The 26,173-nt window shown below is 47.4% G+C and overlaps 1 protein-coding gene across 10 annotated transcripts in view; it reads right to left on the bottom strand.

Annotated features, from left to right (window-relative positions):
* The window catches only part of LOC135367252 (coiled-coil domain-containing protein AGAP005037-like), a 270,487-nt gene extending 245,111 nt beyond the window's left edge, over nucleotides 1–25,376 (bottom strand). For 4 of the 10 annotated variants that reach the window (XM_064600412.1, XM_064600413.1, XM_064600415.1 and 1 more), the window contains exon 1: nucleotides 25,091–25,374. The gene's annotated coding sequence lies outside the window, so the exon portion shown is untranslated. Of the gene's footprint in view, nucleotides 1–25,090 lie in introns of all 10 variants that reach the window. The other 6 variants (XM_064600414.1, XM_064600416.1, XM_064600419.1 and 3 more) reach the window with 4 other exon arrangements.
* Between the last annotated feature and the right edge of the window lie 797 nt (nucleotides 25,377–26,173).

The raw sequence follows: 26,173 nt of genomic DNA, 5'->3' as shown, positions 1-26,173 counted from the left end.
TGCTTAAGCCTCAGGACAAATTGCGTGATTGGTTGTACTATAGGAGAGAGAGGATACCCTGTGACGAAATTATAAAAAAATGAGCGAGGAGTTTGGAACCGCCTTCTTGGAAAGCAGCAGTTTCTTCCGTGCTTAACTTTCCGCTTTATTCCGCACTGCAGCCAATCACATTCTCCTTCCTCCCTGTAGAGGAAATCCATCCCCGGGCTTCTGAAAGGGCGCTAGACAGGCATACAAGGTTCATTTTGGTATTGCAGTGTTCTACGTTGACGACGGTTGAAGCTTTACTAAAAAATTATACCGGCCTCGGTGGCTCAGTCGGTAGCGTGTTCGCCTTCTGATCCCGAGATCGCGGGTTCGAACCCGGCCGAGGACGCCAGCAACTTGGTGGCAGGGTACAAGTTGCTTAGACACGCCGTCTTCCGCGAGGGACGTTAAATACGGGGTGCCGTGTGATGAGCTTTCATCGCACGTTAAAGAACCCTCAGGTGGGCAAAAGCAATCCACAGACCGACCGCTGTGGCGTCGCTCATGATCTCAGTTGTCTCGCGACGTAAACCCCCAATTATTAAAAAAAAATTAACTAAAAATTATTGGTAGTCAGGATAAATTTCAAACACTTAGGAGCATCTACTTCTAATGACAAGCTTTCATGCAAAAGCCACATGACACCCCTTCTTAACCTTTCATTTCGATTCAACTCTGAAATTTAAAAACAAATAAAAAATCTCGACACTTCTGCCTCGAGCCACAACGACTTAGTGATCCCGTTCGCACCAAGTCATGACCACACGTACGCATCGTCATATGTATATATAACGTGCTGGTTGGCCGGCAGACTTTAATTTCCTGCACGGAGGAGAGTGCATCGTGCAATATGCAGGGGCTAGCATAAAATATGCAAGCCGGAGAACTTGCGTATCCAAATTAGAGTCATTACAGCCTTGCGGCAGTCCGCCGCCGCAGCCAAACATCCGAGGCGACGCTCTCAGCCTAACGAAGCCAAACCAGCCATCCGGAACCGCCTTCCGGAAGAACTCAATTCAATCCGATAGACGGCCAGCAGGGCTGGTCGGCTTCTACAGCTTTAGATAGGAAAATCGTTTTGTAGCCGGCGGTGCGGAGGAAGGGCATTGTCTTTCGGTGTATCATGGAAGGCATCCAAAAACGCCTTCTTGAAAATGCTATGGAAGGCGCGCACGAAAGTGCAGGAGGTATTCATACCATGTCACTGCAGGCCATTTTTGGAGTGCAAGACCTCCTTTCTGGAGCTTTGTGTCGCCTATGGAACTGCAAAGGTAATCGATTAAAGCGAAAGTCTCAAATAGGGAGTCGCCGCTATTTAGAACGGAGATTGTTCTTCTAGTGGTCGCCGTCCTCAACGTCAAAAGCGGAAGAAGAGTTTCTGTTCAAAACACCGCTGGTTCCTCACATGGGGATTCTGCTTCAGTCTATGCTTCTACCAGATCGCTGGCATTTCAACTTTTAGAAAGGCAATTGGTGATTCCATAAAGACAGATCAACGCCATCAAGACCGAATAGGGCCTCTGAACACCTCCATAATGTAAAAGCTAGAGTAAAAGCCGCTACTGCTGTGTCTTCTGCTTCTGTTCCCGTTCTAACCTGCATCTACGCCGTTTTGTCTCTCAACACCTCCTTCCCTGTTCCTGCGAGATGTGGCACCGTCACCTAGACTAAATCAGGACTGCTTCTTCTCACTCCTTCGCTACATTTCGCTACCTGGTGGTGGTTGCGGCGGTGGTGGCGGTGGTAGTGGAACTGCTTGCCGTCGACGTTGCAGACGGCCACGCTCAGGTGGGGCAACGTCACGACTATGGCGGTGAGGGATCGTGCGTCCTGGGTCGACTTCACAGGGAACTGTGCTGACATTTGTCTTTGTCTTCGCCACCTGGTGGTGGTGGTGGGTGGTTGGTATGTCGTGAGCCAATCGCCGCAGCTGATTGCAAACACAGACTTTCTGTGAGTGGCTGCCCACGGCTTACGCGTCTCCAAAGCTACGGCAGTTATAAGCATGGTTCTGATTGGCAGACCTATGGTTGCGTGTCACGAAGCGCAGAACTTTTGACAGCAGACGGTAGGCCAGAACAGCGCACGTACAAGCTCTTCTCCTGGTCTTTCGTCAGCTGTGCGAGGTTCTGCGCTTCTTGTCACGCTATGCTCGCCTACCGACTATAAAGTCTCGAAATAGGGAGTCAGTAAACAGGGTTTAGCGACTCTACTACCAACAAGCCCATTCGGCTCTCTTATTTGGGGCGTGGCAACTAGGCCACGTCGACTAGTGCTCAGGCCTTATTTATACTTTGGATGGCACCGTGTGTGATCACATGAAGACAAGGTGCCCTCCGCTATACAGAGTTACGCAAAGAAAGAAGCCTGCCTGCCTGCCTGCCCGTCTGTGGGATAGAAGGTAATTCGTTTCCATAGTACCTAGATAGAAGACTGTGATTGGCGGAACTAAAACAGATACGTCACGTCGAGGATGAAGCCGGCCCCCTTTCGTCTACATTTCGTTGCCCGGGTACGGTGCTCTATCTTTGGTCACAGGGGGCAAAAGACAGCACGCGCCCTATTGGAGACGAGGACAGACTGTAGGTGGCGCCGTTGATGCTCACATGACGAATAAGAAGCGAAGGAGTGCTGCCCTACCGACAAAACCCGAAGCACAGCTTGTTGCTTCACTGAGCCTTATTGTTCCCTCTCTTCTTTTTTTTTTTCTTTTTTGTCAGTGTTTGAAGACGTTTAAAGCATCACACGACAACTTTATTTGAAGATGATAATTGGGGAGTTTCACCGCCAGGGGCCGTTCCCGTACCCCATTACTGGTGGTGATGCTGGAAATGTAATAATGAATCGCCTAACAGTGAGGACCGAAGCCCGTCAGTGTGTAGAAAAGTCAGAAGAGCTTTGAGGGCGGAGCGTATCGATGACGGAATTTCACTCTTGTTTGCAATGACTAGCCTTCCGGATTCAACTTCAACACTCTTCAGAGATCTACTTCAGAATACGAGGAAGCCGCATACCCGTAAGGCATCAACATTGCCCACGAAAGCGAAGGCTTCTTACTCGCCTCCTCAAGTGACGCGACGCCTCTGAATTTAATCCCCTATATTCATACGTCACTTCCAGCCGACTTTTCTCCTCTTTCAAATGTCCAATATGGCATCCGCTTCGTCACTTCCTCGATGCCGATGCTAAACCGACAATTGCCCATAGAGTGCCGAAACTAATCTCTAACAGCACTCGTCCATTCCGCACTTCGACGTCATTAATGGGAACGCGAAATTAATGTCGTTTCTGCTTCAAAAGGGCATCCAACGCCTCGCCCTTTGAAAAATCTCCGACCTACTTGGATAGAATGCAAATATCTCCAATCCGGTCTCATCTTATGCTCTCCGTCTTCATGGAAAACTTCCCTCTTTATCTTAATAGTCTCGTCTTTTGTTCTTCCTTTTGTCTTTCGCAGGAAGTAATTGGGTGATGCCTGAGCCCTGAGCACCCCGTGCTGCTTGCGTGCTCGAAAGCCCGGTCCACGCGTCGTCATGGAAACTTTGCGCTCACGCACATGTTGCCAACAATTTCTTTCTCCGTGCACTCGCTAAGGCCTCTGGGTTTACTGCGCGTCTCCCACAGCTGACGGAGGCAGACCCATAGGGGTAATTGAAGCGTCAGCTTTCATGTGTGTTCGTACACGTGGACATAGAGGAGCACGCAGGCAAACATGTATGGGCAAGTATGGTAGGTTGTAACCTTGAGTTACGGTTGCAGGCCTTTTCATCTCGAAGCAGTGGTTGTAAAAACCCCGGAAAAAAATGCTCGCTGAAAAAGAAAGTGTGTTTTTTTGGACGGTTGAAGAGCTTTGTGGCCCGATTCAGGGCAATAAAATGGCACACACGGCCACCTGATATCAACAAAGACTGCCAGGTGGCGCATAGCGAATTTCAGCACCGTATGTGTATATATGAGGTATGCTTTACGGTTTCCCAGCATACATTCCAGACAGATGTCGTCACACATCCCTGGGAAGCCTGCCCACGACGCGTACTAACGCTCTCCCACTCTTTCATACTCTTCTCTCTCCATTCGTCCAAGTCTCTACACCCTCACACAAAGAAAAGCTTGTTCCTTTCTTATTCTGCGCATCTTTGAACGAAAGCGTACCTGACGCGAAACTTCTACCAATATTTGTTTTCCTTCAACCAGTTACAATAGACTAACCCTTCTCGTCGTTATAACCGACATTATTTACTTCGGGCATATCAGCCCGTAACCATTTCACATGAGAGCCCAAATCGAATGGGCACACGGAGATCGAACGGCTCTTTGCAACTGTCGCTTCAGCTTCAGAAACTGGCGAGCGAGCAATTGCGACGCAGACCAAACTTTCTTCCCCCTGCTGTGTGTCTCGCGCGTGCTGTGTTTCCAAATCCGATTTGCTCGAGAGGAGGAACGCGTGAATAAGGAAACTACAAAGGAGGAGTCGGAGGATCCAGGCCACTTTGCAGTATTGCGCTTTCCTAACGAAGTAAAGATGGCACGAAGGAACATGTGCGAAGGAAATAAATCGAAGCGCCAAAAAAAAAAAATGATAATAATAAGCGCTGAGAAATAAAATCGTTCTTGGTAATAATAGGAGCCTTGTGTCTTGTGGCTTTTTTCGTCCGCGTCCTTTAGCTCTTTTACCAACTAGCCCACATTGCTATTCTCGTAAATGGAACCACTTTCTGCGTAAATTTCGACCACGCGGGCCGAAAGGTGCCGTTACCTTGACAGTAATGCAAAAGGAACATAGTTCGGCTCTCGCTTCACCAGGCCGAGCGGGTTAAAGCGTCCTATTCGTTGGTGGTCAGGGTTGAAAACAAAATCGGGATATTTTTAAAAATATCCTCTGCAGTTTGCTTTTTTGGACAAAAACCCGGATATTTTTGGATATTTTTGGAGAATATATACGAGGCTAGAAATGTGACACAGATCCTACACGCCTGGATTAGCTGTCGTGTTTCGGCGCACTTCAAAAAGTTATAAGTTAAAAAGTTAAAAAAGTTAAAAGCTAATGTTGCGCGTACCTGGGTTTTTGCAAGCAGCCAACACTACAAGAAAATAAACCGGGAGTTTTCCGTGTGACATTGAATTCAGGTTGTCTTTCACATCCCATCTGGAGAAAACCTCTAAAAAAAATCCGGATAAAATTGTGTGGATAAAATTTTTAAAAAATCCACCGGATAAAATCCATGTGAGTTAAATCCAGACAACCCTATTGGTGGTGCCGAAGACCGTGAGGTGGTGGGTTCGAATCTTACCACTGGCTCTGCTGTCTCAGGTCTCTTGTTTAGTTCTGTTTTTGTTTTTGTTTTTTTGTTGTTGTTGTTGTTGTTTCGGCAGACCTTCCAAACGAATGTCGGCACACTTCCCCTTGAAGTCGGCCCAGGAAAAACATACTGACCGCTCTGTGCCCCACTCCCTCCTGCTGCCCTCTCCATCTGTCCACGTGTGTTTTACAGCGTTTACACGTGTGTTCTACCAGCTTTCCAGTTTCTTACCGCATGGTCCCATTAGGGTGCGAGGGAGCTAAATGGATTGGGAAAACCAATGCTTCGCAGGACGAACGATATTTTTGTCTTTCCTCGTACGACTGCGCACCCTGACGTTCGCTTCCAAGTGCCGCCTCATCCGACGGAACTGCGAGCAGAAGCTACTCACACTGACGTGACGGGAGCTCAAGTCCTGGCTATGAAATTAAATTGGAAAGAATTGGCTGGGTTTTGAGTTTCAATGTTTTAGCACAGTGACCGTAAGCGTAAGACAGCACATGTCACAGCGTTTCTGTTTTGTTTTCTTTGTTCACAGCATGTCAGAGCGTTTAAGGGCCACTCTGCAACTAATATGGTATTTATTTAATTAAATTCAACTGCATTACAAATAACTCAGAAATATTGGGAACACGAAATACAAATACTGGAAGTAAACGTCATCCATTGATAATGACTTCTCAAAGCATTGGCAAGCGCTAACCACTTTCAGTTTCGCGAAGAGTCTTTGTGACGTCATCGAGCGCTCGTCTCCTAGCAACGGCTACGTTCTAGTACTGTTTCATTTCTCGGGCTCCGCGCATCCAGCGCAGTCAGCGTGAAGTAAGGTGCGCCACATTTAGCCACCCTTCACCCCATTTCGCAACCTGTGCGAGTTGACGTCGTGCGTGTAGCAGGAAACAAAGGGAAAACGGGAAGCAAGAACCTCTTTGCAGATTAATCTTAAACACATAAGCCCTTCATTAATTACGCAAAATGAGACGCGGACGAATTCGACGGAAATAGGAGGAGGCAAACCCCTCCAATTTCGTTTTCTCGCTTACTTTGCCTAGCAACACTGTACCTGTGGTTGGAAAACTGCCTCGTAGCAGTATTAGTCGTGACGCAATAATTGAGCGCGAAACAACTTCGTGGTCGGCGCCACCAACCACAGAGAAAGGGGATCGCCTTCTTCAAACTTTCATTCAGCGAAGCGAAGTAACACGATCATCCGCGAGGCAGCGATGTTTTACATCCTATTTTCGTCGTTTCCTTTCCGTTGTCTTTGTCCTTTTTTTTTTTAATTTCTCAATTTTTTAAAGCCATTAAATGTTTTTAAATATAGCTTAGCCGCCCGTCTGGTACACTGGAGGGAAATAAATGAGGAGCAAGCTTCACCACGCAGCGCGGCGAAGGCCATCCACTGCACAGAATGTGGAATATGCGCGGGGTCCGCCATTTTGTGACACTTAACGGAACTTCGTAAGTGTCACAAAAAGGCGTACACCTCCCGCTTTCTACAAATCAACGGAGAGAAGGATGTGTCGTTCGGGGTGATGGTGAGGAGAAATGTTATGATGTGAAGTGCTGTCTTAAGGGTGCAAAGTACACCATGGGAACAAAACAAAAAAAAAGCAGTAAATTTCGAGAGCAAGTACAGCTTCCGTACTCCTCTAAATTGTAATTGTAGCCCGTTTTAATCCCCTGACCACGAAATTTACTCCTGAGCGCAGAAAGTGTTTCGTAACTCTGCATAAACTTCCACGCAGTTAGTCACGAAAAGGACTAACGGTTATGGCAATGCACATACTAGTCCTCAAAAGAACTAAAAGCACCCATTGTCAGAAGAGGGGTGAGGTGGCCACGCCACAATCAAAGACTGAAAACTGTATATGCCATTCGGAGCCACCGCAAGCCCGTTTCTGCTAGCGGCGACGATCGGGTACCATCTCTGGAAAATGGAAGAAAAGTATCCTGTGACCAGCAAGATACTGAGCGAGAACCTGTAAGTAGACGATTTGGAGGCGGGTGCAGACAACATACAAGACCCTTTACAGGGAAACATTGGAGATCATGCATCGAGGGTAGGATATTGATAAAACTAAAACAACCTATGCAGAAGATCAAAATGGTAATGCAAGACGAAAACAGTTTCTATGCGAGCGGTTACATGGAAATTGGTCTTGACGTTTCATTACCGCCGCAGATAAGGGCCGTGAGATATACACGCATTAAAACAGACGCAGCGCCACATGCGGAGAAAATAGGAGCAGGGTTGGAGTAGTTCGGTAATGGGGGTGGAAAAGGAAGTTGGGAGCAGACAGGAATGAATGTTTGCGTTGCCGGCGGCCAAATAAAAGGTAGTCTCCTGTTTCACTGCCAGCTCCATTATTTTCTCTTGCGCGCGCGTGCGTGCGTGCGCGTGCGGTAAAGGGGAAATGGTAATTATGTTTGCGCTGCGTAGTCGATGAAGATGAAATCAAAAGCCAGGAATGAACGCATAAAAATGGTACTTCGTTTGAACAGCGCGGGAAATCTGTGTTGGCAGGATAGTCTTTTTCCTTTTTCGTTTGTCATTGCCGTGTGCGTTGCAGAAAAATAATTTCCGGCGTAGAAAATATTTCGGGTGGAAAGTAGATATAGAGTGTCTGTACAGTTGATATGTCACCAGCACTATCTTCGCTTTCGTGGGGTAACTAGAAAATCGACAGGTAGAAAGCGCCTAGTTAAATATGGGTACATTTTTTTGTTTATGCTTTGTTTTTGCACGCAGCGCAAAATGTGCTCTCACAACGAAGCTACGTTTTTCGCACTTTTTGTCAGGCAGTTATCGTTCCACAGTGGGAGTGCATTTTGCAGTACGTCGACGTATGTCCGCAATACGCTTCCTGATTCTGGCAAAAAACGAAGCATCGAAACACAATGGTAACCTCTCAGGTTTCAGAATTCACTTGTAAAAAATAAATTTATCGCAGAATACCATTCGTCAGTATCGCCCCCGTTGGACAAAACTACTCCCAATTCGTGGCCAATGTCTCCGGAAGACAAATAGCCACGGTGCCGGACAAAAGGTAACGGAACACGTTCCGGCACGTTCCTTCCTCAAAGTGACACGCTATAGCAGCGAATGGTTAGGTACAGACCACGACCTACTAGATTATAGCGACCATGTCATGATCGGCAAACTCAATGAGGAGCCCGTCCGCACGATCCGCTAGGGGCGCTACTCATCGGCCCGCGAGATCTGCATCATGATTGGACGATGGAAATTTGAACTTTGAACGCGCAGAAGCGGACGCGCGACCACCGTAGCAGACGACAGCAACAGTTCCTATGAAAAACGCGTAGAATGAGGATAATAATCAACTTTAGAAGCAAGCATCTCTCGTTGGACAAAAATGTACAAAATACTAAGTACAATGTACAATGTACTAAGTACAATGTACAAAATACAAAAATGTTGTACAAAAATACTAAGGTAAGCTAAAGTACAGGATACTGTAGAAGTTGAGTAGCGCCACCGCTAGCCTCCAAATGCGGCGCTGGGACGGGGTCCGTATGACACGGTCGCTATAATCTAGTAGGTCGTGGTACAGACTTGCAAACAGGTGACCGGGTTACCTAGCCACATGTCACGTCTGTAGGTCCGTACGGTCCCATTCGCTGCTACCGTGTCACTCTGAGGAGGGAATGCGCTGGACCATGTTCCATAAACTTTTGTCCAGCACAGTTCATCGCGTACTAGTCGCGGACGTCCTTTTTGCCTTCATTTTCTTCTTTCCTAGAATGTTTTGACACGTTACGTCACACGGGCACAGCATGTATTGATGGCAGGTAAGGGAAAGCCGTTCCGGGGTATGTAACTGCAGGATGAATTGTGCCGTCCATGCCTGTCCTGGGCGGTCGTCAAAGGTACTGGTTACCAAGAACCGTCGTTGTAGAATTCAATCATTCACACATAGATCACTGCTACGCGTGGAGTAAAGTGCCGCAGTGAATGAGGAAAGGAGGAGAGTAGATGCCCTGCTGGACGGAAAAGCAAGCAGGAGGGGCCCATATGACGTCACCGTTGGCATTCTCGTTTTATGTAGTTCTACGCCTGGTCGCTTGGAGGTTAGCTTCCGAATTCAGAGAAGACGTGCCTATGGCTTCAAGCTGACCTTGCTAGGTAATGCGTGCTGCCATTTTCGATCCCGTAATGGCACCGCTAAGCGACTGTTGCCACGGGCGGCGTAGAGACGTGGACAGGTGAGGAGAGAGGGACAGTGGATCAGCTCTGTGTTGTCTCGGGGTCATCGCCTACGAGCCCCGAAGCGCCCGTGCCGTAACCCCTAAAAAAATACGTCAGCTGATATGCATGGTTATATTCTCTCGCGTCTATCCCATTTGGCTACCTTTGGAGCTTGCACCTTAGCTTGGTGTGGCCCCTTTCTTTCTTTTTCTAAGGAATAGCAAGCCATTTTTGCTGGCTGACCTGACAAACATATCATCTCCCCCATATATACAACAACAACGTTATTTTTAAAATGATGAATGGGGTCCTTATACAGGGTGTCCCAGCTAAGTGTATACAGATTTTTTAAATATATATAACACTTTTTCCAAGATGAAATCAATTGCAATATAGCATATTCTGAAGGGCACTCCCTAGGAGGGCATTAGCAAAGTCCAAAGGCAATGTCTTAATTAACTTTCATTAATTAACTTGTTAATTATAAAAGCTACAAAGTTGTCCCAATGGGAACATCTGTTCCTTTCGGTCACCTGATATCGCAGCCGTTTCCAGAACAAAAATCCGTTCGATAGATCGCCCGCAAAAAATTCGTGAAGGAACGCCAGTTTCTTCTTTATTTTGTTCATTGCGCTTCTTAGAAGACGCTTCTTTCCTTCATCCCCAATGTGAGAGGGAGAAAGAGCACACTATCGCCTCTCGCGTCCTGGAAAAAGATTAAAAGGAAACAGAACATGTTCTGTTTCCTTTTTTCCTGTTATCTTTTTCCAGCTCCAGGATGAAGGAAAGACGCGTCTTCTAAGAAGGGCAATGAACAAAATAAAGAAAAAACTGGCGTTCCTTCACGAATTTTTTGCGGGCGACCTATCGAACGGATTTTTGCCCTGGAAACGCCTACGATATCAGGTGGCCGAAAGGAACAGATGTTCTCATTGGGACAACTTTGTAGCTTTTATAATGAAAGTTAATTAAGACATTGCCTTTGGACTTTGCTAATGTCCTCCTAGGGAGTGCGCTTCAGCATATGCTATATTGCAATTGATTTCATCTTGGAAAAATTGTTATATATGTTGTTAACAAATCTGTATACACTTAGCTGGGACACCCTGTATATTTCTTGCTATCGCCTTTCACGTTGTTTTGCGCCGTACCTCATTCAAGAGCGTTCGTGTGGCCAATATTTAGTAAGACCACCACACGCCTGTTCCAAAGAAAACTGCTAGGTGGTGTAACCATGAGAGCCCTTCAACTGGTCACGCGTGCACTGCGTTTTTTTTTTTTTTTTTAGAAGGCAAGAGCGCGATAAAGTAGCAGATATTTTAATAAGAAGTTTAACAATCATAACGTTCCCAACGTTATGATTCTTCGGCAAAGACGACGACGACCCCGAATTCCCATGATCTTTTCTGCGCTGTTGTATGGCGGGCTAGGTTTTACTCCGCGGTTTTACCATACCAGCTAGGGCTAGGAGGATTACCATAGCTGTTGTCCAGCCTTTGGTCGAAAATGAGCCTCCACGGCCAATCAAGCGTTCGAAACACGCCGTCGAAATTCTGAGGCCGCGCGGCTGCCGCGCTATCTTCTGAGATAATTAACGATATATCAGGACCCTGGCTGAATTCTTGGTTGCTTCCCTGGCTCACTGACGCAACGCCAACCACAACGCCACAGGCAGGATTAACTTCGCCAGACAACGCACTGGAGATGATGAGGACGCCTCGATGGTTTCGCAACACCTGCACGCTTACCATTAAAATGCCGTCCTTTTGAAACGCGCTGGTTTATCTCTGCCGAAAATCTTGACAGTTTCGCTGGAGCACAAAAGGTGTCATAATCTAGCCCACGATGGTTTCATCAAAATCGCTTTCCGTCGACCATAAATCATGAGGGGGTATTTATACCCTATCCCTTCATCGACGTTCAATGCATAATTCATGAACGACGATCTCAAAGCTGATTCGGCAAAAACGGAGTTGTTGCCTTAAATTTTTATGGCAAATAGATTGCGCATTCTCTGGAATCGAAAACACTGCTAACAGACGTATACCTTCTTTTGCTTCCTGCTGATCCCGATGAAAGAATAAAGTACAATTCACTATATCTCTTTTTAACGAGTCTCTCAAAAGGCTTTTTCGCTGTGTGCTCGAGTAAGTTAAAAACCTGCAATCCTCTCGCGTCCAAACGTTCCGCACGCGCACGATTCAAGAGCAATAAGCCGCGTGCGACACACCAATGGCTCATTACCCCTCTATATGCTGAGAGCCGCTAGTGATATCTTTCATTGTGAAGTTTTAGACCCAATCATCATTACTAAAATAAAGTTGTTGTTGTTGTTGTTAGACTGCAGCCTGTTCACACGCTCATTGCCACTGTCGGCAGTCACCGTGTATTCACATGAGCGACATCCTCACGGAATATTCTAGTGGAAGAAAAGGCGAAAACAGTGCTTACAGAGCCGTACTTCCGTCCCGTGTTAAGTTGAGCATTCACACGGTGCGGAATATCGGGAGTGGCGTACTGCGCATTTAGCAGACGACACCGTCATCGTGTTTTCCTGTCGTCTGCTACGGAATACCTTGTGGCTGTGTAGCGGGACATTCCCCGCGGTTAGCAGCGTATGTGAAGACGGTGAAGACACGACGTTGAGCGCTCGTGCTCACGTGACAGCAGAAAGCTATTGCGCTTTTCGCATCTTCCGCTTCTGGACGAATGTCGCTCGTGTGAATACACGGTCAGAGGTGTGTTCCATTGGTGGTGCCGTTTTCGGTTGCCATTCCACTCCTTCTTGCACGGTGTCTCGTTCGTTAATCGGGTCTTGCTAAAGACAGACGGAGACGGTGGAATCAAGTCCTACCCTGGTTTTCCGTTATACTTTCCAGACGGATATGTGCATAGTTCCCCCTGAAGTCGGCTCGGGACGCTTACCAGGACGTCCGTGGCCACAGTGGCACCGCGGTGCTAACGCGGAATAAAAAAAAAAATGAACGTCGCTGTTGGCCACGCACCGCCGACGAAACCTGCCCAGGCATCCATGCGTGCGATCAAACTGAATATTCTCACAAATGCACGTCAAGGTGTGCGTGGGATGTGGAGGTCTAGCAACCGTTTCTGATCCAAATACCGGAATTCGAGCACGTACATCGACGGCTGTTTGCGGAACGTGCTCGAGCCGTAGCAGACGACGTGTCTGTCTTATAAACACACACCGACACACGGAGACGTGACCAACGGAAGCGCAATACAAAGACCGTGTAGCGAAGCAGAAAACGAAACGGGTGTTCATGTTGCCTACATGAAGAGAAGATCACCTTTATCATGTCGCAACGTATCCATCCTACACCGTTCACTGTGCGTTGTACATGACACACGCGTTGTGGGCAAGCGCGCGTTATGAAAAGAGTTGTGGCAGTTGTCCTATGTCGGATAAGGCGTGTCTATTTTTGCCAGGCTTGCCCGTGGACATGCCTGACACGGACCTATAGCGGTGCCTTGTCAGTTCAGCAGATTTGGGTGTGAAGTTTACCGAGCAAAGAGGGTAACAACATATTTCTATTATGGTTGTCTAGGATGACAGTACGGAGTTTGCTGTAGCGCACGCATTCGTCTTGCGTACGCGGGAAATAACGTGTTCACACTGCGCACTCGTTGAACGCAAAGCCACGTTCGACGAATGCGGTGAGCGCACCCGCTATCAGTACTCCATCGCAGTACTAAAATTCTCCCGTAAAGGTATGTTGACACATCCACATCCATGCATCCAAAGTTACATGGACGCGCAAGAAACGGCTCATTCTAATAGGAAGAGATTGATATTCTGTGCAGCCTATTCTGTGCCGTGCATAATGGCGGCACAGATTAGGCTCCGCCTCCTCTTTTCAACAAATGAGGGGCGAGAACGTTGTCATTCGGGATGATGGTTGGCTACGAGCGTGCTATGTGGTGAAGTTCATTTCTAAGAGTGTTCGTCTGAGCGTCCCCATTTCGATCAACCCAAGGTTATTCTGCAGGTTGCAACCGCCATGACAATATGGCGACCTACCCGCAGGCCGACGTCATGCGTGACGTTGCATGAGGGTGAAGCGCAAGCTTCGTCGTCTGCTATTACGGCACGTTCCGACAAATTCCTCGAAAACGATTTAGTTATTCTGAATGAAACTTTGACGATAGCAGATGTACAGTACTCGCGAAGCTAGTTTTGGGTAAGTTTCGGAATCGCCCCGGCTGTACGAGACCGCCCCTTTAACGACAAACTTAGTTTGTTCTCTTCTAACCTAGCGGCGACGGTGACATTTGCCATGACCTTGCCGGGCTCCCAATTTTCATCGTCTAGCGACTCTATTTCGTTGCTCGGAACACTTCACTGATCTCGATCGTATTTCACCGGCGTTGCGTTATCCCACCGTCTCTCTCAAGACGCGCTGCCCACACGTGCGAGCAGAGACAGCACCGTTAATGAGCTTATAAATCCCGAACGTCGAGGTTCATTAGTGTGTGCACGAAACTGCATGACACGCAAGGCTATGGAAACGGAAACCCGAAGCAGCCCCAGACCACTAATCTCATCAGGTACTTCAACATCCATATACGCTGTGATCCGGATCAGGGGTAATTTCGTGGTAGATTATGATGTCTTCTTAGGCGACTAGTGAGAGCGTTGAAGGTTGGAATGGCACTTTTCTCATCCCGCTTGGGAGCTTGCTACAGCATATATCCCTTATGAAAATGTATTTGTCCTTTCGGCAGACTTCTTGTGGACTTCTTGTTTCCTGTCTTGACAGTGTGTTGACTTTGACTTCTTGTTGATCAAGTCAACAGGAATAGCTGTTGACATCATGTTGACAATCTCTTGAACTACCATTTATGTGTACCTTCTGTGGACGATGTATATAGATGTCGTTGTTGACAGTGTTTGAACTTTCTGTTTACCTATGCAGCAATGTAGCTAGTCTATAGAAAGTTTGTCGCTTCTGTTGACTTTTGTCTGTTGACTGTAAACAGAAAGGCAACAGCAATTTTTGTAAGGGATATTGGCAGATAATAGATGCTCTTTGGTGCATAAACCGCTGCACTCTAAGAAAAAAAAAAGAGATTAATTTTTCTCCATTTGGGGATTAAACGCATTGCCACAAAAAGTAGTCCCTTTCAGGAGCAAATGCACGGGAGCAAATGAATGTCACAGAGTGGAGACTGCATTTCACGCGCTGTTGTGAGAGTCCCAGGTACATAATTCGTCAACCGCGATATATCGAGTGATATAAAATCTTGCGACATATATAGGGCAAAATTTGCGAAGAGAGAAGCGCTAACTGTTTCTTACTCTGTGTGGCTGGAAAATTGCTACGTTTGCTGAGTAATACAGCCGTATGCCATCAAACTGACCAAGCGAGCACATATTTACGTAGACTCTTGCCTTCGGGAGAACATTCGCGAAGTTCAGTGACAATTTGCAGTCTTGGGGAGTAAATGTCGGGACTAAATGTCGGGTTAGGGGACTAAAATGGGGAGTAATTGCAGTCCAGGGGAGTAGAAGCTATATTTAATTACACCCCGTCTAACTCCTTTTTCTTTCCTTTTTTTTTATTTTTTCCTTAGAGTGCGCATGCGCCAAGCAAGTCTCCTCTCGTCCCTCCTTCCATGCTAAGCTCCTCTGCACGGCTGTTTACGGCTTTCGCTTCCTTCTGCATTGGGACAGAACGAGAATTGCATACGGGAGCGACATGCATGGCGGAGGAGCATTCCGGAGGAGCATTCCCGAAATTACACGTATGGAACAGCACCGCTTTGAGAACGCTTACTGCTAATCACCTGCACGTGCTCCACATATAAACGGCACGCTCGTTAACGCTAGTGCACCACATTATGAATAGTAGCTCGTTGAAGTTAAGTGGCTTGACCCACTCTCATAACCGACGGTCTTAAAACAGAACTTCACCATATGGCAGGGTGAAGGCCACCCATTGCACAGAATGATAGCGTTCGCACTCCTGATTTGTAGAAAGCGTGAGGCGTACGCCCGTTTGTGACAATCAACAAAACTGCATAAGTATCACAAAAGACGTACGTCTCTCGTTTTTAAACAATCGGGGGGCGGAACGATATCATTCGGAATAGTGGCTAACCAGGAGCGTGCTATGCGGTGAAGCTCTGTTTAAAACGTCGCTGTCACATACTCGTGATTGATGTTCTGAGTCACCGTGCGGAATATTTGAATTAAATTCGCAGCCAACTATATTTATAAACGAATTCCATAACCGGCACTCTCCACACTCGTGACGTCACGCTCCGTAACTTCCGGCTTCCGCTCTGCCAAGCAATCGAGCCACCTGTTCGAGAGAAGATTTGCTGATTACGTTTGATCATGCCCCAAAACAGCTCACAGTTCGCGAAGTTGCGGTGCCTCACGATTACGACACCGTGAAACTGGAACTGGATGTGAACCTACCGTTCGTTTTTCTTGTTTACCTGAAAAACCACGAGGCTATTCGTTGGATTAAATCTTCCACCTGACATTTACACGTACACCTTGCACATTAGGCTTTGTTTGTTTTTCAGGTCTGTCTCCGTATTCGCCCAAACTACCTGCATCCTGCCTCCTCAATTTATTCCAGAGTCGACTGTACTCTCAAAACCAGCCGTCTTCTTCATAGTTCCCAGCAATGCTTACATTCCGTGGACTGCGATTGATTGGAATGCTCTTCCCCAGGCGTTGGTCACAGTTCCTGACAACCTAGTGTTCAAGAACGTTCTTCTCAATAACTTTTGTGTGTAAAATGTTGCATTACGTGTGTTATGAAGGACAGTAACTGGTACACAACTGCTCAGGGTGGACACCAGAGCTCGACTGAGCCCGGGAAGCTTTTAGCTTTTATTCGCCGCGCGTTTCGGCGTTAAAGGCGCTGACGATGGTGCCACCACAGTCCCCCCGCTCTCCCTAGAGAGCAACGAGTGATATCTTCTAGGGCCCCCTGGTGACGTGACCGTGGGTGTCCCTTGGGGAAGGCGGGACAGGAGTGGGAATGCAGGAAGTTAGCAGAAGCGTAGAATGGGGGAGCTGATTGTCGATGTAAGAGGGTTTCGGCGCTCGGTAACGACGGTATCCTCTTTGCCGTTAATCAGGATGGTGAAATGTTGAAAGGAGCGCCACAGGACCTGGTATGGGTCGGTGTAGGATGGCTGGAGGGGCCTCCGGTCTGTATCAGCCCGGACGAAGACATGCAAGCAACGGTTTCGATCCGGGTGTCGGGAGGCCTCGAAAAAAATTTGATGGTCGTGTAGAAGCTGGCCGGAGAACGTCCATTGTATAACGCAGACGGGAGACATTCTGAAGGAATCAAGGGTGGGTCGTCCGCAGGGGACGTCCCCGGGAAGACGGAGGGTTGTTCCTTAAACCATCTCAGTCGCAGTGCACCTCAGGTGACTGCGCGGATTCCAAGTAGGGCAACAAGGAGCACCTCAGGCCAGGGCATTTTGGGGTGAAGCGCGTAGGGCTAGCTTCAGGTGACAGTGAAGTCTCTCTACAAGGCCGTTGGATGCAGGGTGTATGACGTGGTCCGAATTCGCTTACTACCGAGAATGCTGAACCAGGCAGTAAACAGCGCGGACTCGAATTAGCGTCCGCGGTCGGTGGTAATGATAGACGGTGCACCGAAGCGAGCAACCCAGGCGCTGACGAGAGCCAAAGCAGCAGTCGGGAAGTGGGAGTGCTTCCGACCGTCGAGTGTAGTGGTTAACGATAGTAAGAATATACTTGCAATCCTGGGACAGAGGCAAGGGTCCCAACAACGTCTACATGGATGTGATTGAAGCGGGAGTCAGGTGGTAGGAAACGCGAAGGAGTAAGGCATGTACACCTCTGGTTCTTGTTGCGTTGGCACAGCAGGCAACCACGTAACCAACGTTTGATGTTAACATTCGTTTTCGGCCAAACGTATAACGTGTCCCGACAAGCCTCTGCGTTGCTCTTACGCACGGATGGGAGGGGGTGAGTGGCGGTTGAGAGAAATGGGTCGGCGAAGAACGAGGGGGACGAAAGAACGAGGGCGACCGTGAGACATGTCACAGGGAACTGCTGTTGATGCACCTGGATGATGTTGGATGTTTGGTGCTTTGGTGCTTTATGTCCAAGAGCGTCTAATAATGTTGGATGTTGTTCGTGAATTTGGAGATGAAACACAGTTGCCGAAGTTCGCGAGGGGTGTACCCTGTGCCAGGTGAAGACAAACCGTACGTGAGCGGTTTGTGGTCGGTGTGCACCGCGTGAATGTACTTTCCACGAGGAAATGCCGGGAGCGCTTGAGGGCAAGGAAAATAGCGGGGTGTTCGGCAGTCAAAAGTACTGTAACGATCGAGTCACCGCTTCCTTGAGCTTGCGCGAGAAAAATGCCAATGGTTGCCGCACGGTAGAGATGCGTTACCGAAGCACGGCGTCGACCACGCTCGAAGCATCCACCATGACGCTTGTGAGGGCATCCTGCCGAGGGTGCACGCTAAGAAAAAAGGAGTAAAACGGGAAGTAATTGCAGCTTCTACTCCCCTAGTCTGCAATTACTCCCCATTTTAGTCTTCTAAGCCGACATTTAGTCCCGACATTTACCCCCTAGGACTTCAAATTGTCACTAAACTTCGCGAATGGTCTCCTGAATGCAACAGTCTACATAAATATGTGCCCTTGGTCAATTTGAACGACGGTTGACGGTTTGCTTCAAAGTATTTTCATGCTCTTACGACAGCGCGTGAAATGCGGTCTCCACTCTGTGACATTCATTTACTCCCGAAAGGGACTATTTTTTGCGTCAATGCATTTAGTCCCCAAAAGGAGTAAAAGTACTCTTTTTTTATAGAGTGTGGGTGAGGAGAATGGGTGCGGCAATGTCCTATCGAATCTTGCTGAAAGCAGCGGTAGCTCCAGGGATCGAGTCCAAGCTAATGTTCCTGAACGATGGGTTTGGGCAGAGAGTACGCGTTTTTCTGTATCCCTGCACCATGTAATGCGCAATGGAGTACTCGTAATCCATGATTTTTGGACCACCACGAGCACCGAGCGACGCACCGCAACGCACGTGTAAAGTGTGGAAGAGTTCTCCCTCCTTCTAGTCGTAGAGAAGACGCATAATAAAGTGGATAAGTCACGATCTTCCCTCATCCATACTGCACATAAATATATAGTATGCATTGATCGCATCGCCCCGTCAACGAGCGACATGAAGGTCAGCTGCACGATTCGTCTTCATTACCCCGAGCGTCGTCATGAGCGCACGCATCCCCCCTTTAACATATTGCCATCTATCCGGCAGCGATGCTCCACTCTTCCATCACCCAAAGGTATTCGTTGGGAGAGTTTAGCCGGTGACGTCACTATCTTCCTTTTCTTCCCATTTTTGGGAAGCACGGGATCTTTATCGATGGAAGCGAAGCTGCCTTTCAGCAGAAAGGGAGACACCACGCGGTCCTGGACGGTGTCGTTTTCGCCTGTGGGCTTCGCTCGAGAAAGACAACGGTCCCGTACAGCTACTAAGTGAATGATCGATTGGGTGGTAATTCGTAACCTTTTAGGATTCCTTGGACTGCCACGAGATCAGCTCAATCATTGTTAAAGGGAACGAACCTTGGGAGGATGTGTGTTGAAGCAGACACTTTGGCCACATAATGAGAAGATAAGATGATCTTGATGGTGGTTATCTTTGAGTGCAAAGGATAACGTGGCTGGATACTGGCACTTGGGTAACCCCGGAGGCACTGGAGTACTCACGACTGAACGGACGCAGCTGATAATCCAGTGTCTTCCTGGTAAGGTTTCCTATAGTGTTGAATAACGTGTCCTTATACTGATCGAAAGGTTGCGGGTTGGAACCCGCCCGATTAGGCCAGCAACTTGGTGCCATGCAAGCTGCTTAAGGAGGACGTCTGGACCTGAACCAATGCTAAAACTAACGCTTTGATGCTCTGAGTCATTGTTCAAAATATTTCAATTAGATCAGCAGCCAATTAATTATGATTGGTCTTTACGTTATCTGACTGAAATGTCTACCGAAACGCTTAGAAAAGATCTTAAACAGCTCAGCCAGTGGTGAGATTCGAAACCCTGCACTTTCCGGTCCTCAGCATCACCTTGTATAAACTATACCAACCATTGGTTGGTTCAATGATTGATTCAAAATTTACTGGCGCAAGGATAGCAAGCATCAAGCTATGCCAGACTATGCCATTAGGGTTAGTCTTATCATAAAATAGGTCCACTATCTCAACCGCCGACCTGCAGATGCTGTATTCACTCAAGTATATACTGCACTCGGTCATGTCACCTGCAATGAATACAAAATATATATATATACTCATTTTATTAATTGTCTGTTTTGTCTTAATTAGCTTATTAGTCTGTGTCTCCCGCCGTATCCCACTCCATGCTTTACCCACGACTCAACAACATATCGTTCAATTGCGCACTGCCTTTGCCTTCGTTACACCGAATTGCTGCACATATTCGACATAATTGAGTGCCACAATCAAGATAACTTACTTCGCAAATTGCGCTCGCCAGGAAGCCCGACTTGGGAGCCTGCAAAGTAATATCGCTAGGCTAATTCCGTTCCGGTTTGCCTTTGCACCGTTCAAAACGAACGTAAACACCGGGGCGCAGTTTCCGACTGCGACGTAATTGACGCTTCTCCATGGGTTTTCCGTTGTTGCGCAGAGGAGCACAGCGGCCATTCAATTTAAAGGAAACTCTCCGTCTGTGTTTATTGACTCTATTGAATCGCAGCCCTCCCCGTGTTGTATGTGAAACACGGCAAACACTTAAGAGATAGGAAAGGTAGCTGAAGATACTCGAAGAATGCTTCGATTCTATGGAATCTGAACAATCTGGTGGTTATAGCTGTGGCTTCTCCTTTGCTACACCGTGCTGATCTTCGCGGGATATTTGGCAAAGAGCATGACATCTTTTCAGAGTTCCGAGAGTTCAGTTCAGTTGAGATGTGGAAAATAACGACGGAAGAATAAGACACAGCCTGCGCCTTGACGGGTATCTTCGACGTCAAGGTGATCGAGACAACGGCGAGGCTTATAGTGTTTGCTTCTCTGTCGGGCCCTCTCGGAAACGAATGGTCAGATTACCCGTAGATAAATTTCGATGGGAAAAGAGTAGCTGATTCCTGAGCTGTTTCGACAACAACTGGGAGGATAATAACTGGGGTACAACAGACAGCTAGGGGGCTCCCTCTCTTTGCAATGCCATACCAGCAAGTCCAGATAGCAATTCTTCTGAACGACATGGCAGGGACGGCGGCGTATGGCATCGATGTATCAAAGATGGGGGAGGGGGGGTAGATTTCTGAAAAGCTACACTGCAACAACTTATAGTTTCCCCACGCAAGGCTGCCACACATGATGCGCAAAAATGTGCTTCCTTTTCTTAACGGCGCTAACTTAATCGAAGCACAAGAATTTGGCGTCCTTACCTTATCCCAGGACACTCGACTGATTGACACAGTTGGCGAGTGCTTGTTCCCTTGTTGGAAGGAAAAGAGACAGTCGTTTGGTCGTGTTCGAGCTTCTTGTCTATATCTCATTACAGCACTCGCGTGAATCCAATAGAGAGGACAGGGACGCTGGGAAGGCCCCTGACAATTCATTAACGAGATTAACCTCTTCGATTTATTCGCTTCTGGGGATGATTGCGTGACCACTTGTAAAGAAGTTGTTGCTGTTTGTGCCGAGTTCGATTGAACAGGTGTGAAGGGTAGTGGGTAGTGTGGTTGTATTACGTGTGGAACAAATAATACGCAAGCCAGCTGGTGTATAAGCTAGCTCTTGGTAACACAGAGTTTTTAGCGACAACGTGTTCAGTGAAATTTATCTAGCAACCCTGTGCGACTTTTCTTTTGTTTCCAGGGGATGGCTTACAAGCACCACTTATACGTAAACGCCCTCAAGCGGGCACTTGTGGCAAAATCCTCACATTGTCCTGGTCACATTCCATAAGTACCATCACTTTGAGGTCATGTCATTTTGTTTATATTTTTTTGGCACTTGCAGACATTTCCCTGCCACCACAAGACGATTACATAACGGTATTTCCCTGGTGTATAAATTACACTGGGTGTAAATTACAAGGTGCTTCTTATGGCATGGTGGCGTATTCCTCCGAAATCTTAGTGTATCTTATCGGCTCAGTGAATCTTAGCACCGGCGTCCTTATCGTATAGGAATAACCAGCTATTCGAGGACACATTTGCTAAACCTACTTGTCTTACTGAATAAACACTGAATAAAACTAGTTACTGAGGCAGAAAAAGGTAGGGGCGCTACCGGGATCTATAAGATCTCGGTATGCATCTTGCCCCTCTTATAGCCTCTGGTTTGGTTCCTGTCGCTAATTACGGATATCTGAAGACGTCACAAAACGACGCGCAAGTAGTGCACCCACGTGTTCCTTAGGGTGCATTTGAATACTAGCTTCGAAGTCCACTAGTATTCAGGCTCCCTAATGTTCCTTTCTTTCGAGTGCCACCAAGCAACCAACCATCTTTCTTTCCAGTCCCCGTCCGCGTCTCCTCACTGTGACGGTCAGCAACTTAAGTTTCGGAATCCAATTAGATACGTTACTCAACAACATTCGATATCCATAGTCCAGCGCACTTTTACGAAGGAAAGAGAAAAAAAAAATTATATCAAGAGGTAACCATAGGCAACCACTATCTTCACACGCCACAAGGCTAACACAAACAGAGTACCGCGTCTTATTATCCTTGCATTACATAATTTTCCCGAGTCAATTGACTTGTTACTTTAAGCATGAGTATCACAGCAAACACAATTATCTAGAGGGAGCAAGGAAAGCTGGAATTATGAGCAGAGTTTAAGTAGCGCTCTCTAATTGAAGTCTGCAGAGCACGGCGTATACATATCAGGAATCTCAGGAGACGGCCTCGACTAACGAGGTGGCTGGAGGATCTCATGCTTGTGCAATCGGCGTTCTAACTCTGAGCGACAATAAAATTGTAATTGTCTGCGATATTGAATGTTTCTCGAACTGTATTGTATTTATTTATGCCTTATTTTCGGTATTTCTTATTTTAAGAAAATATGGTGATGTACAGTGGCAATGTAACTCCAACTCTTGCAATATTAAGTGTCTGTCAAACTTTGTTATTTTCTTTGAGGTTTCTTTGGTACTTCTTAACACTGCGATGCAACCCTAGCTGTAGGTTGCAGTAACTACAACCCTTGCAACATTGAACGGTTGTCTACAATACTAAAATTCCTACTATACTAATACTAAAATGAAGTCCTGGGCTAGGTGGTATTCCGGACATCCACACAGAACCCCGCGCCTCCCTCCATCTTGTGTAATATTTCTACCTAGACCTTGGCCTTTTCACCAAGCGGCGAGGCAAGCACCTGTCAACTGGCAGAACAACTACGCCGAAGTTTTTGCCGAAGATTCGGACTGTTCATCACGCTTGCCATAACTGGCCTTCCACGGTGCCCGACGCTTCAGCCGAACACGACGGCCCATGAATTCTCGGCGAACCAGTCTCCACAGTCTGGCGAGGATTCACTGCCTGTTCTATCTCCGAGCAGCAGTGCATTCTAAGCGAGCCTGACGACAGAATGATCAATTGGCTCAAACTGGCGTATACCAGCACAGCAGCTTTATGCGCCGCAGAGCTAGGCTGACGGATCGGCGCTAATGCGCGTTGCTCTTTGTACTGAACCGCTCTATGCGAATGCAGAGATAGGTAGGGAGGAATCGGGTACGTATAACGTTATGCGAAAGGGAGAAGGACCATACGGCAGGGAGTAAAATGAAACGATACGAGAGACGGTGCATTAGTAGGGAGTAATAGTGTTGCGCAAAAAAAAAACAGGTATACGTGATATACCAGGGACTAACATCATAAGGTGCGGGAAACGAGATGGATTAGGGAGTAAAGTCAAGCAAAAAGGGAGGAGTATGATAGTATAGGGAGTATCCTTCCACAAAAGGGGTAAGCGTCACTGGGTAGGGACTGAAACGACACGGTGCGGGAAGCGCGACAGAATGGGGAGTAACCATTCCACAAAAGGAGAAACGGAGCACAGTGCGGGGATTGCGGCATACAGTATACGGGGTAAACCATCGCGAAATGGGAGGAACATGAGAGAATAGGGAAAAAGAAGAAGGCGATGTAAATAGGGACTAGAATGGCTGGGTGCGTGAAACGCGATACAGCTAGGAGTAAACTTTCACACGAGGGGAGGAATGTGATAGAATAGGGAGTAAGTTTCGCACACAAGAAGAGGAACGCGACGCAGAAGATACAAAAATGGAGACGAAAGGGTAAATATCTCGCAATACAGAGGAATTAAATGCTAAGAAAGAAAAGCACGGCGTGGTTAAAAAATCGGGGCGAAGAAAAAGGGCATTCGAATCCCGACGCCCATGGGCAACTACTACCTTCCTTAATTGCCATTGTCTCTATTGGTAGTCTCAGCAATCTACTGAGACTAGATAGGAAGTTTTCCTTTTCAGTTGTTGCCGTTGGCTACATATTGCGCATGCCATGTTTCTGTCCTTTACCAGACGTAAATTGAGTCATACAAAAACAAAAGAGTGAAAGCAAAAGATAAAAAATAACTTGTTACACGCGCGCCTGCCAGACTGATCGCCTTTATAATCTTTCCATTGACTCCTCACAGATACGCCGGTGAAGCCACGTACATTAAAAGCAGTGTCCGTTAGCTAGAAAATAGCAGACGACGGTATCGGTGTCAGGACACGACGCAACAGCAACATAAAAAAACAAAGCAGAAAAAAAAAACAGTTCCGGACAATGAATAATACCCCTCCCCTCCCTTCCCTGACCCTTTCCCAACGCTGACGCTGCAAGACTACCGACGCGCGAGCGAGCGTTATCGCATAGCGATAGAGCTGTCAAGACGCAATATCATTTTGCGCAGGACAGAAACACAAACCTCTCAGTACACCGTGCCACCCAGCGTCCGTCGGTGACCCCAAATTGTTACGAGATACAAATGGAGCACGATGAGGAAAGATGGGATAAGACAAAATAAGATGATCAAGGATACTATCGCAGATACGGTTTGCGCGGTAAATTGTTATCGCATACGTTTTTGCTTTTTTTTTAATGTGTGAAAAACGGAAAAGTAACCAACGCAACAACAACCACGCCCGCTTCAGCAAGTGATTCACATCACTTTTTTTTCTATTTTATCTATTATTAGATCTCTCTCTTCTTTTTTTGTTAGGTAAATGGGGCTTGTCTACTTTCATATCGATGGAAGGCATTATATACGAACATCAAAACAGACCAAGCATTCTTAGACGAATATGCATGCAGTGCATGCAACCACCTCCGTAATGTGTCTCATGTTTGCACGTAAGGAAAGAAGAAAAAAAAAACGAAGAGAGCGTGCGGTTCATTCAACTGAGACCTCACGTATTCACATCTCGGCCGAACTGCATTCGCATTGCATTTTGCTCGCATTCTTCCCGAAAAAAAAAAGAAAATAAGGACACGATTTCTCGATCGAGAACCTCGCCAAGTCTTACCTCAACGCTGCAATCCACAGATGCAAAGTTTCGCGCAGCAGTAGTTCCTACCATCCCATGAAGGCTGCAAGCCTTTGTATCCAAGGCCCCGTCGGCGGCCACTTCATGGAGGCAAACGACAACACTGTTTGAAGCACAGACACACGCACGCACGCACTGCACACACACACATAAGCACTAAACGTTTAAAAGGGGGACGGTGCACAGGAAACCTACAAAGCGGGAGGACGCAGCGAGCCAGATGCAGCATTGAGCCGGGCGGCGGCGGCAGCGACCGTGCGGCGGCGGTAGACGCCGTTCGACGGTGCCTGGCGCCATCTCGCGTGACAGAAACGATGGGGAAGCTGTCACGTGACCGTAGCGCATTGCCACCGCAAGAAAGAGGACAACGCGACTGCACGCGGAGGTAGTGTGGGATTCGGGATATAGGGATGCTGCAGGATGGGTGTGAGGGATTTGGTCGACGGAGAAGCGGAGGGAATGTGGTCTGGAAAGCGGACAGCTTCTGGATCGTGATGGAAGGTTGCAATATGCGGGTTTGCTTAAAATTATTTACTAGCTCGTTAGTTATACCAACCTCGAGCGACATACAGTAATAATAGGAGTAAAAGGTTTCGGCGCAAGCTCAATCATCTGCAGGACTGTACAGGTTGACGCGTCGGAATCTGTTAGAAGTCTGCCATGGTGACGTCACATTTGGCTTTCTGCAAAGCGACTGGCAGTTATGACACTCTCAGAAGAAGAAAAAAAAAACAGGTTGCAGCTTCTATTGCCCTCTGGATTGCAATTACTCCCTATTTTAGTTCCTCGGCCCTCAAATCTACTCTCCAGCACTGCAAACTGGCCCTAAACGTCCCAGAAACTTCCGTGCAGATAGTCCCGGAAGGTTGCAGTTCTTAGAGTTCAGATTCCGCTCGGAAAGGTTTTGGAAGTGGTCTAGTCGGGAACCATCTTTTCTCGTTATAAACTTGTACGTACATCCTCCGACAGACTTGATCATAACGCGGGAGCACGTGGCCGATGGCGTCGCCAGCACGGTAACGTTTGGTAGTTACACTCTTTAAAAAAAAGGGTGTACTTTAA

This window comes from Ornithodoros turicata, chromosome 8, assembly GCF_037126465.1.
Source record: "Ornithodoros turicata isolate Travis chromosome 8, ASM3712646v1, whole genome shotgun sequence".
NCBI classification, from domain to species: domain Eukaryota; kingdom Metazoa; phylum Arthropoda; class Arachnida; order Ixodida; family Argasidae; genus Ornithodoros; species Ornithodoros turicata.
Note: the sequence above shows the minus strand (reverse complement) of the source record. Positions and strands in the feature narration are given on the sequence as shown.